Source organism: Macaca fascicularis, chromosome 9, assembly GCF_037993035.2.
Source record: "Macaca fascicularis isolate 582-1 chromosome 9, T2T-MFA8v1.1".
NCBI lineage: Eukaryota > Metazoa > Chordata > Mammalia > Primates > Cercopithecidae > Macaca > Macaca fascicularis.
In genome coordinates, this window is record NC_088383.1 from 94,454,380 (window position 1) to 94,471,749 (window position 17,370).

Consider the following 17,370-nt stretch of genomic DNA (forward strand, 5'->3'; position numbering starts at 1 on the left):
ATCTACCCCAGAGTCCTAAGAATTAACTTAGGTAGTGCATACTAAACCCTTAACTCTGTACCCAGCCCAGAACAAGCAGTCATTATATGTAAGTTAATAATAATAACAACCAGGATAACAACAGAAACTTATAATATTACATTGTAGTAGAATCCATAATAAATTCAATTTGCCTTCCTAGGTATTAAATAATAGCCCAAGGGAGTTCACTTTAATTTGACTATAGTAAAATGACTCGATTTTAACATAAAAATAAAATTATATGTATATTATATTAAATCTGTATACATAGATCTACAAACACACACACATACCAACATCATCATCATCATCCCTATAGAGCCCAGGTTTCAGAAAATTAATGCAAAGTCACAGGGAGTCTTGAGATGGAACAATTATGCTAACTGCAGTCTACTTAAAGGAAGAAGCTAGTGTCGAGGCAAGTGTCCAACTGTTTTTACTGCCTTTTTCCGAGGAATATATGGAAGAGGGCTTAAGAAGGGTGGAAGTGCAACAAAGCAGAGAAAACTGTGTATTACAAGGATCAAAGTGGTTTCCTGTTTCAGTGCAAGGATCAAAAACTCAGAAACCTGCAGAAGCTGGGTAAGTCGTGGATCAGAATAAATGGGAGGGCATGTTCCCTACATGCACGTGCTGCCATGTCAGGCTGTGAGCCAGGATTACCTACTCATCAGATTTTTAAAGAGAAGCCACATGTGCTTACATAAAGGTGCCTAGACACTTACATTTTGGTTTTAATGCTGATAAACACTAGGTTGATTACAAAAACACATCTAAAGCCTACAGTCAGAGACCTTTGTTTAAAGAGGAATTCTTAGAAGATGTAGCACCAGAGAGTACAAAAGGTATCAGTGACAAGAGCCAAGGATTAAGACACTTAATTGGGAATAGATACAGAGACCCTATAGCCTCTAAGCACAGATGTTGCTCCCTCTGGAATGCTCTTCCCCAGACTCCTTGTTCACAGACTCCTCACTTAACTGCCTGCCTTACAGACTGCTCACTTCCCTGGGCTATCAGTGTGGGGTATCCCTCTCTGACTACTTCACAGCTATGGTCCCACAGCACCTTGCATATCAAGGCTAATATATCACTAGTTAGAAAGTACATTACATTCATAGTAAACCTGATCACTAGCTAAATTTGAGCAACATGAAAGCTATAACCTCCTTGGGTTTTGCACAACAATGTATCTCCAAGGTACTCACAGATCATATGCAATCAATAGATGTCATTTGTTTGCTTGGCTTTCTTTCTAGGATGCACACTCCTTAGGATGATGGGGCTGTAGATTTCATTTCTGCATCTAGCAACTGGCTCAATACTGAATACATAAATTCACTTAATATTGTTAAAGCATATTTATTAAGTGACTACTGTTAGGCACGGTTATAGAAATTTGGGACTTAACAATAAACAAAGGAGACAAAGACCCCTGCCTTCTGCCCTCATGGTGCTTACATTCTATTTTACGTATGTTTGGTGGCTCAGGAAGGGCATAGTTAGGGGATGACAACAAACAACTAAAATAAATAAACATATAATCTATCAAAGTATAAGTACTGTGGAAAAAAAATAAAGACCAGAATAAAATAATTGGGGATAAGGGCACTGGGCATGTGGGAGAAGGGAGCAGAATTAAGTAAGGAGTCAGAGTAGTTCTCATTGAGAGAGTGAGATCTGAACCAAGACTTAAAGAAAATGAGGAATTTAGTATATCAAGCGGATATACTGTGAAACAATATGCCACGCAGAGGAAATAACAGGGGCAAAGCTTAAAGGCCAGAGTGCCTGGCATGTTTAAGAATTAGTAAGGAAGCCCACTGTGACTATCAAGGGGAGAAGTAAAACAAAGCTGGTGCAGGCGCAGAGGTGCAGAAAGTGTGGGGCCTGGCCGGTGACTTAGAGGCTGTTAATGAATAAATGAGTTGTGCTAGCAGAATCCAGTGGCCAAAAAGCAGCAGTCTTGGAAATTGAGAAAAGATAAGCATGAAATGGTCCCAAGAATTTGAACTGTGCAAGAAAACACTCCAATTAAAATGCAGTTGCTAGTGACTGAATTGTGACCTCCCAAATTCATAGGTCGAAGCCCTGCCAGTGTGATAATCTTTGGAGATGGGGTCTTGGGAAGTATTTAGCTTTACATGAGGCCATGAGTGTAGGGTCCTCAAGATGGGATTAGTGTCCTTATAAGAGAAGAAACAAGAAAACTTGTGCAGGTGCCCATCCCGCACCGGCCCTGTGAGCACACAGCAAGTAGGCAGTTGTCTGCAAGCCAGGAAGAGAGGTCTCACAAGAACTGATCATGCTGGCATCCTGATCTCAGACTTTTGAGACTCTAGAACCAGGAGGAAATAAACTTCTGTTGTTTAAGCCATTCAGGCTACAGTATTTTGTTGTGACAGCTTGAGCAGACTAAGATAGTAATGAACATGAGGGAGAATTCTTTGGTGTAAATGTTTAAATATAAGAACGGTGGTGATGCAAAATAAAAGAAATGAAATAATGGGTTTATATAAATGAGAGATAAGAGAGAGAGCATCAAGTGATATGAGTATGATGTATAGTGATTAAATAAAAATATCAGAAAAAGAAATTAGCTTAGCAGCTGACAAGCGAAATGTATTAGAAGTATTATTGACACATGAGGAGGAATGAAGATGTATGAACTAAACTAGTAATAGTAGAAATGATTGCATAAATTTGTTTTTATACAGATCTAGGTGAATTTCAAATACTTCATTGTATCTAAAACATCATTTTGTTAAGCATAATACAACTACAAGAATATTTACCATATTTTCAAGACAGTTCTTTCATTAATCTATTCTATGTTAAATAGACCCCTAAGCAAATATTTTCCCCAGTGTCTGTGATTTTCTTTTTTAGAATCTTTAATATACATCTCAAGGTGCCTGCTAAATAACAACTCTTCAATTTGTCTGGAAAATAGTAGCAAGTTGATTTCTGCAAACATAGGGGTTCTTAATCTGGTTTTCACTAGCAGGTTTTGGAATGTCTGCAAGCTGCTCCATTGTGTGCATAATTTTCTGTATATGGGAATTTATTTTTTGTAGGAGAGTCTATAGTTTTCAAAGTTCAAAACCATAGAAGGTCAAGTTTCACTCTACTATAGCCCTTCCCACATGATATATAAGAGTTGGGTTTCTTAAGATGCCTCCAAAAAGCTCAATTTTTGCTACAATCTAGACTAAGGCAACACCTACACTAACAAATGGAAGTAATAAACAGAGGTGATTATTTGCATAATTCAAAACGAAGAAGAAAATCTTTTGCCAGAACTATCTGAACAAGGTAGGTATTAATATGTTTTACTTTAAATCAGATAAGGCTAAAATAAAAATTCCTTTTCCTGTAAAGAAATTCAGGTTGGTTTTGTTTTTGAGGCTTGCTTTCATGGTGCTTTTTCTTTACTTTCACATGTGCATTTTCAAAACAATTTGCTTTTACATAAAACATTAATGCCAGAGCACCTAAATTCCTTAAGTAGCTAGAGCTAGATGAAATTTATTTCATTTTTAAGTTATTTTCTCTGACAAATGGAAAAATGAAAGCAACTCAGAAAGGACAACAGTTACTCAGACCACTACTTTAAAAAAGATTTCAGAAACATCTTTATTTCTATTAAAACAGCTAAAAGAGTCACTTGAATTTTTGCCCAAAGAAACAAAAAGTCTCTATTATATAGTAATCTTCACTTCTTTATGTTCCAATATAATTTTTGTCATGTATTTCTAACAATGAAAGTTAAATAAGTGCCAGGAAACCCTAACAGTGGTTCTACATCCAAGGTTTTCTTGAACAATCACACTTCATGGGGTACTAAGATTATCATCCCATTTTACTGAAAAGAACCAAGTTTCATTTATCTGTTCACACTCACATTGCTAGTAATTGGGATTCAAAACCAGGACTCTACAGTCAGCATTTTTACAGGCCTCTAAGAATTTTATCTAAGGCTGCTTCACCCTACAATTCACAAGAAAATAATTATGCAGATAAAACCATACTTCCCATGCAAATTGATTTTTCAGTTTGCATACTACAATTTGGCTCAACAGTCAACTTTTATCTTGAGTTCTTAGCAATCTTCCCAATGGTAAAACACACAAAAAATAGAAATTTGGTTTAAGCCACCATTTTGCTAACTAGCATTATATAATACAAGAATATTTTCATATTTAAATTGTATTTGATGTGCTTAATTTTATGTGAAGACTTCTACATTTTCCTGAACCTTTATTGCCCTTGAGAGGACACAAGTTGGATCAAGTATCAATCAAAGTGCTTGCCGGAGTGAATTTTCAACACCATGGGACTTTATGCGGAAGCGGGTCAGGTTACAACTCAGAAATGTAATCAGACATAGAAGGATGACCAAAGAATATCAGCAGCTTCCACATCACAAGGAAAATAATCAAACTTTACGTCAGAAATGGTTTTATTTTCAGTGTGTTCTTAGGAATATTACACACACACAAGTCTATTTTTAGTTAACTAGCCTTCAAATTTTAGTACTCACCGAAACCTACACTACAAATATAACAAAAAACATAGGTAGTTGTATTTAAAATAAAATTTAGTGTATGTCGGTAGGCTGTTACTTTACACATAAATAGGCTGGAGCAAATCTGAAGAGATGATTTGAGATGTTCTTACCTAAAATATGCATTGTCATACCCCTTATGAGTCATCCTCCCTAACAGATAAAATTAAGGCATAATAAAAGTCTAACCAACCTGCCTATTAGGTGTGAAGAACAATGGAGATAATCTACTGGGTTTAATATAGGGACCACAAGTTAAATACTAAGGGCTCATGCTCACAATGCAGCCTCATTAGCAATCAAGAAGGAAATGCTGGTAACCCCAGAAGTTTTTGCCCAGAAGCAGTCATACTGTGACATCAAGTCAGCCCTAGTTTCTCAGCCTCTTTCCTTATCCAGAACAATGAATATCTGATTAGCTTTCAAAAAGATGATTATTGTACATTTGGGATTGCTGTGCCACAGAATGAATATCAAAATTCCGTGAATGTGCATTAAGGTTTGCTCCTTCATTACTTTCATATCACCACTTTAATGCATGCTTTGATTTCACAATGAGGACATCTCAAAGGTCTCATTTAGAACATTTCTGCTTTGATATAGTTTTCTCACATTTAAATCTCTACAAAACAAAAACAAATCTGATGCAACCCAAGACTGTTTACCCCACTGATGAAAACCAACATGATGCCGCATATTGTTTGCAAGGCCTAAAATATCATATTAGTCAAAGAGGACACTTTTATCTCCATTTAAATTGTCCACATGTTAGGAACAAGACTGGATGAAAGACATAACTGTAAAGATTAGACAAGATGTTATTGTGGTAGGCAGAATTTCTGAAATAACTCTTCGAAGATATCCTTCCCTGGATTCTCCAGGATCTATGAATTTGATGAGACATCCCTCCCACGATTGAGTTACGTTATATGGCACAGTTAATCTTGACAGGGAGACTATCTAAGTGGGTCTGATCTAATTACACGATCCCTTTAAAAAGCCAAGAATCTTCTCTAACTGGTAGAAGATGGGGAAGAAAGAGAGATTCAAAACAAGAGAATAATAATTTTCGCTAGCTTAAAGATAGGGGAAGCCATTTGACAAGGAAAGAGGGGCCTCAATTTTACAACTTCAAGGAACTAAATTCTGCCAACAACCGGAATGACCTTGAAAGTAGATTTTTTCCCTCAGCGATTACAACAGATAAGAGCCCGGCACCTTCATTACAGACTCCTGAGACCCTCAGCAGAGAATTCAGCCAAGCCTACTGAGAATTCTGACTCACAGAACTGTGAGATAATAAATGTATGTTCTTTTCAGTCCTCAAAACTCATGGTAATGTGTTATGCAGCAATAAAAAACTAACACAGGTATGTCAACAAGAGTAGGAGAACAAACAGTGACAAATGTACTTGGTAATTTTCACAGGTTGACATTAATATTTTAGCAGAAGGCAAAAATGAACTGGTTTGATCATCAGCAATTTTTCATTTATATATATCTCGATACTCATTTTACGTAATGTGCTAATTGATTAAACCTTAAAACTGATAACCTGCCACAAAAGAACACAGTGGAAAAAGGCATTCTAATTAATAGTTAACTACCACATTCAAATAATATTTACTTCCCAAAACGTTTATGTGGACATATGTTAAAAGGACTATTATAATTAAGTATGTTGAGGGAGATAGTTTAAGGCTATGCAAATATCCCCTTTTACCTTAAAGTTTCAACTCATTAATTTTAACCATTTTCAGTGGATCTTGCCTGCAGCAATTATTAACTGTGATGATCCAATGATGATTTTCCATTTCCCTTATTTCTTCTACATTTATTAATTAGAATTATTCTGTAAGGCATATTTACCTCTTCTTATTTATTTATTCAGTATTTATTTATAAATAAATTATTTATATCAGTAGGGACTTATGAACATTTATTTTATTATATGGTTTGCAATCCAATACTATTATAATTTATTTTGTTACACAAATTCTTTTAGCTTTGCCCATTGGGAGCTCTTTCAGGTTGCCTCCAATATCTTTTTTATATGTAGCCATTTAAAAACAAATCATTCCTTACTTTCTAGCACTATAAGATACCCCAGGATCATCTTATAATTTCCTACTCCAGGTATAGAATTAGCCATTTCTCCAAGCAGTTCTGGTTTCTTTTATGGAGTAATGGTATTTAGAAACAATAATCTAGGCTGGGAACGGTGGCTCACACCTGTAATCCCAGCACTTTGAGAGGCGAGGCAGGTGGATCATGAGGTCAAGAGATTGAGACCATCCTGGCCAACATGGTGAAACCCCACTCTACTAAAAATACAAAAATTAGCTGGGCATGGGGGCACATGCTTGTAGTCCCAGCTACTCGGGAGGCTGAGGTGGGAGAATCACTTGAACCTGGCAGGTGGAGGTTGCAGTGAGCCGAGATTGTGCCACTGCACTCCAGCCTGGCAACAGAGCAAGACTCCATCACAAAAAGAGAAAAAGAAAAAGAAAGAAAGAAACAATAATCTAAGCCCTGGATGTGTTGGTTGGTTGCTATGAGGGTGTCACTGCTTCTAGGCCCTTAAGTGAACAGAACTAGGAAATATGTATGCTAACCCATGTATATAAATATATCTGAACTTGTTTTTCTACTTATCTGCATTCATACTGACATCTCTACTTCTAAACCAGACTTCCTTCCTTGCTTAATTTGTAACTTCTCTCTCTGATAGTAAGAAACCTGGCTCTCATTGTGTATAGCATGTTTCGTAAGATCTTTCTATTATCATTTCATCTATTAGCACATGTATATAGGATAAAATAAACATATGGATGTGGGACCAAAATAAAAATCTCAATTTGATACATCCAAATGACTAAATTATACTGACAAGTCTACTAACTTAGAGGAGAATTTTTTTTATCAGTTTGTTGCTGAGAATGGCCAACCAAATGTAATTCAAGGAAACAGGATTAGATAACAAAAAATTATGAAATGCATTTTTCGCAGCTGTGGGTACCATGCTTACCCATTGTTCAATTTTTGCTACTCTTGCTAGTTGCTAGTTGTTGAATTCCATTCTGCCCTTTGAAGTGAAACCTTTTTTAAGAGTCAAGTTACCCATTTCATCTAAGAATTCAGCATAATTTGGAATTACCACATTGTTCTGATCCTACTTAATTAAATGGCCAAATATTTAATATAATTTCATTTATCTCCTTATTTAGTAAGGCTTAAAGAGACAAAAAAAACACTTAATATTTTAAAATATTTTTCTGACTATAAAAATAATGTGTTCATTGCAGAATATTTTTAAAATACAGAAATATATCTGAAATAAAGTTTCAATCACTCATGTGCCATACACCCTTTGTTTATATAATATGGTCTATGGATCAAATGGTAATGTATCATTATTGATTTTCTGACTAGGAGGGTCAGTGTGCAACAGAGTATATTTGTTTTCAGATGGCACATAGTGGAATATTTAAGGGTTACTGGGCATCATTTTTGTAATATTAAAAACATAGAAACAAATAATGCTCACTGTCAGTCTGTTTCTGCTGCCATAACATAATACCTGAGACTGGAATTTGCTTCTTACAGTTCTAGAGGTTGGGAAGTCCAAGATCAAGGCGCTGGCAAGTTCAGTATCTGGTAAGGACCCAGTCTCTGCTCCCAAGATGGCACCCTGTTACTGTGTCCTCACATACTGGGAGATGGAAGGGAAAAAGACATGAACACTGTGTTCACACACAGCAAAGGAGATAGAAAGCAAAAAGTCCCTGCTAGTTACCTCCAGCCCTTTCACATCTCTTAAAGACTCCATCTCTTAATATTGTTGCATTAGAAATTCAATTTCAACATGGATTTTGAAGAGGACACAACATTCAAACCATAGCACCCATCAAGAAAGCCTAAGTTAAATTGAATATATACATATATAAAATAATATCAATTTATTATGTACTAATAAATATAAATAATATACTATTTGATATTGTAAACAATTTCCTCATTAAATATTATTTTATTAAATAATATTTAGTCATTAAAAAGAACAAGGCATTTTTGTGGATGTGAAGTTTTTCAAATTTTTAAATAAAAAAATAAGGCAAAGAACTGAGTGTATACTATAATTCCTTTTGTGTAATCTTAAAAAGTAATATGCATATATAAAGATTAATCTGAATGATGTCCCATCCATAGATTAGAGTTAAGCAGGATGTGAAACACTTATGACACATTTTCTGACATTCCCTACCTAGGGTGGGAGTATGGGAGGCACTTGAGAATTACCACTCAGTTTTCTAAGTTCATTAGTCCTTGGTGAAGGAGTGGGGGAAGAAATGACTGTGCTCAGTGTTTTAAGAAATGTTCATGCATATCATGCAGTTTCCTTATTGAAACATTTCCTATTTTGTCTCCTTATAATTGAGGAAATAAATGAGTTTTGCTTTTTCTCTATTTTAAAAAGGAAATAGCTTTAGTGAAATAAGAGAATTCTTAACTACAGTTCAGTTTTTCAGACACTCCTACCAAAAAAAAAAAAAAAATGAGAACAGCCAAATTCACTCTGTTCTTGGTTGCCAGATGCAATTTAGTGGCATAAATGTAGCTTTATTCTGATTTATCTAAAAATGTATTATTTACATTAAAATTAGTGTAGTGCAAAATATTAAACTATATAAGTACTGTAAGAAAACATCAGCAAATTTCTCTAAAACATAGAAAAGGTTTTCTATGACTCAAAATCTAGATACAATTAAAGACAAGATTTATAAAAATGACTAAATAAAAATAAAAACAAATTTGTGCATGAGGAAAAATCTTAAGCAAAGTCAAAGATAAATCACAAATTGTGAAAAATATTTGGAATATTTATCAAAAAAGATAAATTTTCTAGTATGTAGGAACCTTTAAAAATGTAGAACTAAAGTCCAAAAGTCCTGTAGGAAAATGTGCAAAAATCATGACCAAGGAATTAATAAAAAATATTTTTAAATTATCAATTTCATTCACAATTAAAAATAAAAATTGAAAAACTACACTGAGATAACATTTCTTGTCTGTCAAATTGGCAAAATGTCAAAAGTTTACAACATAGCCTATTTGCAAGGCTTTAGGGAACAAATCCTCTCATACATGGCTGGAGAAAAATGCAGTTGTTTTTATTATTGGAAAGTATCTGGTATGGTTTGGCTGTGTCCCCACCCAAATCTCATCTTGAATTGTAGTTCCTATAATCCCCACATGTCATGGGAAGGACCCAGTGGGAGGCAATTGAATCATGGGGCGGTTACCCTCATGATAGTGAGTTCTCACAAGATCTAATGGTTTCATAAGGGGCTTTTCCCCCTTTTACTCAGCACTTCTCCTTGCTGCTGCTATGTGGAAAAGGACGTGTTTGTTTCTTCTTGTGCCATGATTGTAAGTCTCCTGATGTTTCCCCAGCCCTGCAGAACTGTGAGTCAATTAAACCTCTTTCCTTTATAAATTACCCAGCTTGGGGTATGTATTTATTTGCAGTGTGAGAACAGACTAATATACTATCCAAATGCCCATATATAGCCAATTGTTTGAGGGAACTAGGGTACGTAAACACAATGGAGTACTAAAGGGCTATAACAATGAAAATCAAAGCCAAGGCGGGCAGATCACGTAAGGTCAGGAGTTCGAGACTAGCCTGACCAACACGGTGAAACCCCGTCACTACTAAAAATACAAAACTTAGCTGGGTGTGGTGGTGCTCGCATATAACCCCAGCTATTCAGGAAGCTGAGGCAGGAAAATTGCTTGAACCTGGGAGGCAGAGGTTGCAGTGAGCCGAGATTGCACCACTGCACTTCAGCCTCAGTGACAGAGCGACACCCTGCCGAAAAAAAAGAAAAAAAAGAAAATCATCCCTATAAAACTATAAACTCATATAATTTCTAAAATATAGTGAGAAAAATAAAGTTCAAAAAAGTGTATAGCATGCTACTTTTAGTGTTAGAAAGAGGTAACTAGAAAACAGGCATGTATCCGCTCACTTTTACAAAAAGAAACACAAGAAAGATAAAGTAGAAAAGAATGCAACTGATTTCCTATATATTAGAGAAAGGAGAACAGGGTGGAAAGGATGGGGAGGGAATGATTTTCTCTGAATAAACTTTTTTTGGAATACTTTTGACATTAAAAGCATAGTACACATTCAAAACATAAAATTAAACAAGAGGAAAAAGACCTGAGGTGTATCAAACAGCAATGCACGAATTCAGTTATATTTCAAATAAATAATATAATCAAACAAAAGGGAGAAAAAAAAGTAATTCAGGTAATATGTGAACTCAGTACTCTGACTGTAGAACCTTATCTAAAGGGAGAAAACTGCAAATGAAGCTTAACTATTTTTAACTAGATTTTGGGACTGCTATGCATGTCACAATTCTGAAACTTTTATATTTAATATAGGATTGAGAAAATGTGTAAATATGTTCATGTTACGAACCAGGGAAAGGAGAAACACAAATATAAAATTGGGGATGCAAGAAGAAATTCTGAGGGAATTAGATGAATACATACACACACAAATTTCCTACATTTGTCCAGTGAATTATAATTATACCCAAGTAGCCAAGAGCACATTTAATATCCAGATATTGGTTTTTAAGTATCATTCCATTCTAAAAAGGCTCTTACAGCCCTTGACTCCAAAGTTGAGACAGGAAATATGTAAGTTGAGAGTGATACAGATTATTTTTCCAACAAGAAAGTGCTCATGAGGAAAACAAATGATGTGGGCATGTCAAAAGGACACAAAGCCACTTTAAATGGATTATCCCAGTCAAGTCTGGGACAATTTGAGAATTGAAATAGTTGATCAGCCATTGAACACAATAGTAATCCACCAGCCCATATTGATAATTAATTGGAATGAAAGAATGAAGGACTTCTAGCAATGAAAGTAGATGAGTTAGAAAATCATCATTTTGCAATCATTGTTAAAAAGATTTCTTCCTTTCAGAAGAAATCGTGATCAATGGATGTTAAATCAAAGTGGGAGGGAAGGAGGGAGAGTAGTTTGATGCAGAGAAGAATATTTGCATGCTCTTTAAGAGTTTCCTTACAGGTTGTTTATTAGTTGCAAGGGAAAAAGTTATTCTCCACTACACAGTGGAAACTCTGAGCAATGACCTAACTGAAAGATCTAAATTAATATCACCAGTGAGAGACAGTCGTGTGGCTCCTAATGTGTTTGATCCCCTGTGAAGAATACTACATCACTTATATAATATTCTGGCAAAGAATACATATCCTGAATGTAGTCATGAGGAAATATCAGATAAACTCAAATTAAGTGACAATGTAAAATAACTTCTCTGTGGTCCTCAAAAAAATATCTGTGCCAAGACAAAGAAAACCGTAGAATAGTTTCAGATTAAACAATACCTAAGCGAATAACATCTGAATATAATATATTATCCTGGACTGACTTGAAAACTGGACAAAAAGGTGTCATAAAGAACATTATTGGGACAGTTTGCAAAATTGGTATGGGGCTGTTAACTAGATAAAAATATTTTATCTATGTCAAATTTCTTGAACTTGGTAATTGTATAATCATTACATAAGAAAACTTCCTTATTCCTGAGTGACATATATTGGGACATTAGGTAGAAAAGGGTGAACGATTGAACGTGTTCTCAAATAGTGCAGAAAAAAGTATGTATCTGTGTATTACATAAAAACATATTTATATCAATATATTAGAGAAAGAGAAGATGAAACAAATGTAGCAAAAATGTCAATAACTGGTGAAACTGAGTAAATGTATAAGTGAGTTTTCTGTGTTAATCTTGCAACTTCTATGTTAATTTTCAACTATTTCAAATTTGTGAAAAACATGGCAATATATCTCAAGGCAATAGTATTTCAAATTTGAGTCTTAGTAGAATCAGGTCTTGTTGCAAGTGAATGAATAGAGATAATAAAATTTGAAACTGCAAAAACTTTCGTCTCATTTGTCTTGAAAGCATCTCAGTTGACCAGATATTTGTTTCATTGTGTTGTATAAATGAGATGCATTTTATTAAGTATTATAGCAGTAAGAAAACCTTACTGCTCATTTTTAAAAATCAGACACTATCAAGCATTTTAAATGCACTACTAATCATCTTCTAATGAACTCCTTGTAAATTTGGGCTATCTTATGAGCAAATATTAAAGTCAGCTATTTCCCTCATAGAAATTCCCCAAACAAAGTCCTGTCTATATTCTTTTAGCAATGTTCTTTATAGTCCATCAATATCAAATGTGATTTCATTATTATGTATTTATGTAAACTTGAATTGGAATGTAAAATAGTTACTTAAAATTCTGCCCAGATAGAAAAGAATAAGCAGCAAAAGATTTCATTTTAGTACCCACTGATCTTCCAGCCCCTGTAGACATGATTTTCTTCTTTATACTTGTAGCAATATTTACTAATATTGCTAGACTAAAACATATTCTTTTCACTCAGGTTTAACATAAAATAAATCTACATCTAATTTCCTAGGCAATTTCACATCCATCCTTGAACTCTTTAGGCAAAACACTCAGGGTAGGTATGTGCAGCCACCGAAAAAAAAGATTTTGCTTTGTACTTGCCTCTCATAAATATCTCCCCGAGTCTGTCAGAAAACCACTTTTGTAAAATAACTCAAAGTGGCAATTTTACATGAATAATTTCCTGACTAATCATTTTTAAGTAATAGGAATTAAACATGCAAATATGAATGAAAACTTCTTTAACACTATTTAAGGCAAGAAAAGACTACATAGAATATTATGTCCTGGTCCTGTTCTACAGTTTTCTGGATCACATAATTTTTTGTTTTGTTTTGTTTTGTTCATTTGTTTGTTTACCTTAATCAACTATACAATATGTTTCTTGAGCAATTAGGGCTGAAAAGTAAATATATTATCAAAGCAATTGTATTAGTGGTTACCAAATAATAACTACTTCAAAAATCAATTAATGAAATGCAATTCCATGCTCAATGTAATTTTCTAACAGTAAAATTATGCAAAGAAAAATGTTGTACCTGGCCCAAAGTTCAATTTATGGAAAACATCAAATTAAGTAAATTAGGAAGAATTTATTTATAGTGTTCTATGGATTTTTTTAAAACATATATAAAACTAAAGAGAAAAAAAGAGAATAAATGACAGTGTGCCTGTCATTCAGTTTCAAAAATGATTAATTTCTGGTAATCTTTTCTTCCATATCCCCCCACCCACCACACCACTGGATTATTCAGAAGCAAATCCATAATCCATGTATTTTTTCTGCAAATATCCAGCATATATCTCTAAAAGATATATGCTTTCTTTAACATCATAACCTAAATATCATTATTACTCTAAAATAATAATTCTTAATTGTCATCAAATATTAGAAGCAAACATTTTTTAAAACACCAACCTACTAAAATTATTTAAAAATATACTATATGTTCCTAGTATATGTCAGAGACTATGCTAAACACTCCTAATATAAAAATGAATATCCTCTTAAAATGGTCAAGTGTTTTGGATAAATAGGTAGGCAAAATATGAAAGTGTTATGACAGAAAAAAGAATGTGTGTGCTTTCAGAAGGCAGAACAATGGTATCAAACCATAATGGGACAAGAGCTACAGCAGAGACAACTTCAAACAGGTGACACCCTGTGAGAAGTAAATCAAGTGCAGTACTGTGTTAGAGCTCCCTTACACCAGCTTGCCAGAGCCAATTTGCATCTCTTTCCAATTTCACTTTTCATGCCATCACATTGGTTCACTTGATCATGATAGGGTTATTTACACCACAGAAACATGCAATCACCAGAGCTTTCCCTCCTGTCCTACAGAGAGCTGGCTGTTAAACATTTTTAAGCACAGTAATAGGTATGTTACAGAGTTTTCTAGGTAGAGTGGGCAACTTATGCTAAGGCTCAGAGATGAGAAAGGATGTAATGATATGGTTTAGCTGTGTCCCCACCCTAATTTCATCCTGAATTGTAGTTCCCATAATTCCCACATGTGGGAGGGACCCAGTGGGAGGTAATTTAATCATGGGGGTGTTTACCCCATGCTGCTGTTCTTGTGATAGTGAGTCATTTGTCACTAGATGTGATTTATTTATTAAATATAAGGGTTTTTCTCCTGCTTTTGCTCGGTTCTTCTTCTTGCTGCCTTCATGTGAATAAGGATATATTTGCTTCCCTGTACACCATGATTGTAAGTTTCCTGAGGCCTCTCCAGCCACGCAGAACTGTGAGTCAATGAAACATCTTTTCTTTATAAATTACCCGGTCTCAGGCAGTTCTTTATAGCAGTGTGAGAACAGACTAATACAGATATTAAATGGTCAGTTTATCCACAATATCAAGTAGATTTGGTGAGACCCCTATTGTCAGGACAAGAAACATTCTTCTCTCAGCTGTGGCTCACTTTCTTATCTCCTTCAAATCTTTGCTGAAATATCACTTTCTCAATGAGGACCGTGCTGACCACTCTACTCAAAATTGCAAATTCCTCCAACCTACCACCTTGTTCACCCTTACCCTGCTCCATTTTATCCTGAGCTCTTATCTTCTAGCTTCTTTTTCTCCTTACTCCTTACCTCAGAATGTAAGCTCCATGAAGAAACACGTTTTGCTTCTCCATCAATGTTTCCTAAATGCCTACACTGTGCATGGCATATGGTAAGTATTGAATGAATTACAATTAATCAATCAAGTGAATATATGTTATAGAATTCCTGCCTTAATCAAAGACACAAATTTGACTTTTTAGCTAGGTGGTGTGAGGAGGGGAGAGATACGTAGTAACTAACATTTATCAGGATCTGTCCACAAAGCATCAGATAATGTTGATGGGTGCTTTACTTCTCTCATTTAACACTTATATGAACCCTGCATGGTAAGCAACTATTATGATTTCAATAATAATGAAATTGGGAGTCAGGAGGTTTAAGTAGCTAGCTCAAGATAATGGAACAAGTCAATCAGAAATCAGAAATTCAAATCCAGGTGTGTCTTTGCCTGATTCCCAGTATTTTTTATTATACCACATTAACTTCAGAGTTTGAATTCAATACACATTTTATAATAAATTTAATTTCAAGGTAAACATCACACATTGTACGTTGGGTTTCCTGAGAAACAATATCTGAGACTCTGAGATGTGTTTGCAGGTGGTGCATTGAAGAGGGTGCTCAGCAGCAACACCTGTTGGGGTGAAGGAAGCAGGACGGAACACAGGGAGAAGCTGAGCTGTGATGCAATTTCAACAGAGGCCTCAGCCTATTCTATCAGGAGTTTTGGAGTAAATAGCCCTGCAGAACTGTTCTAATTGAGGCCAGGGAACCAAGCTCACAGTAATCAACGCTCTGGACAGCTCGGGGAATGACCTGGTCTTAAAGGTGATCTTGGTGGCATACCACAGCATCTATTATATGACCAGATTAATATTATTATTATTCTCAAAAATGTTAGAGACTTTAACTAAATTAAATTCATTTAAAAATACTTTAACACAGAATAATAGAAAACATAGGAGAAAATAAAAACCAATTTTTTTATGATACACAAAATAAATACCAAATAGCAATTTAAGATTAAAAAATAGACAGTAATCAACTCAGTGGGAATCCAGAAGATTCTGTAGGCCTTACTTTTGTACTTATCAACCAAATTAAGCCCCTTACCAAGCTAGCTTATGTACTAAGTCTCAATTTGCTTGCCTTCCATTTCATAGACTCCTAAATTAGCATATTCTGAGAAGAAAAATAGGAGAAAAAAATATTACCATCTTTACAAAGTATTTTTTGCGTTGAAAAATGTAACAAAATAATCCAACATATATTTAGAAAACTTTTAGAAGGGTACTGGCATATTTGTTTTGCTGGACTCAAAGACGGGTCATGGGCCAGCTCTTAATGGATAAAGATCACTTTTGGTTAGATACTCATGAAAAAAACATCATGGAGAAGTTGCTCAAACTCAATCAGGAAGGATGAGCAGGACCTTATAAGTGGATATTGGATGGAGCATGAAATAGCACAGAGGCAAATGAATGTTAAGTTTAAATATGCAGAGGCAGAACAGTGCCAGGGTCTCAGGAATGGTTAATATCATAATCCATATTTCTTGAGAATTTAGGTTTTTATTCTTGTATAGTGGAAGATAAAGCCAAAAAATGTACATTTGAAGCTGCGTCACAGGACTTGAAGTTCAAAATAATAAATTTGGTGTTTATTTAGTGGGCACTGGGATGTAACAAAATGCTTTGAAGAAAGCTGTGCTATCATCAAAACAGCTTTTCTATATGGACCTATCATAGGACAGCCTGCCCTAGCACTTATTAGCATGTATGGGACCTACAGCAAGACTGTAAATGAAGGCCCCCAGTTTCATATATCTAATAATACAAAAGTATCCTCCTACCTTGAAAAATATTTCTCAATAATCTGGAAGACTAAATTCAAACCATAACTTTTTTGTTCTTCAGAAGCCCAACCCGGAATCATAACCATATGGCAATAGGTGACGCTGGCCCCCTCTACCAGCTATCTCTTGCTTTCTAACAAACCATGAGTAGCCCACATATTCAACTGGGGTAAGAGAAGAAATGGTCCACTTGCTTCTCCCACCCCAATTAAATAGGTAGCCTTGCCTCTACAATACACACAACTGTTGTGCTCAACTTTTACTAGGAAGGACCCAGGAAAGAGCTTTCCCTGGCTCAGAGGGAAACAAAAGTCACGAGTCTCAG

The 17,370-nt window shown here is 35.0% G+C and overlaps 1 protein-coding gene across 2 annotated transcripts in view; it reads right to left on the reverse strand.

The window, feature by feature from the left end:
- The window catches only part of PRKG1 (protein kinase cGMP-dependent 1), a 1,337,040-nt gene that overhangs the window by 195,179 nt on the left and 1,124,491 nt on the right, over positions 1–17,370 (reverse strand). The window lies entirely within an intron of this gene.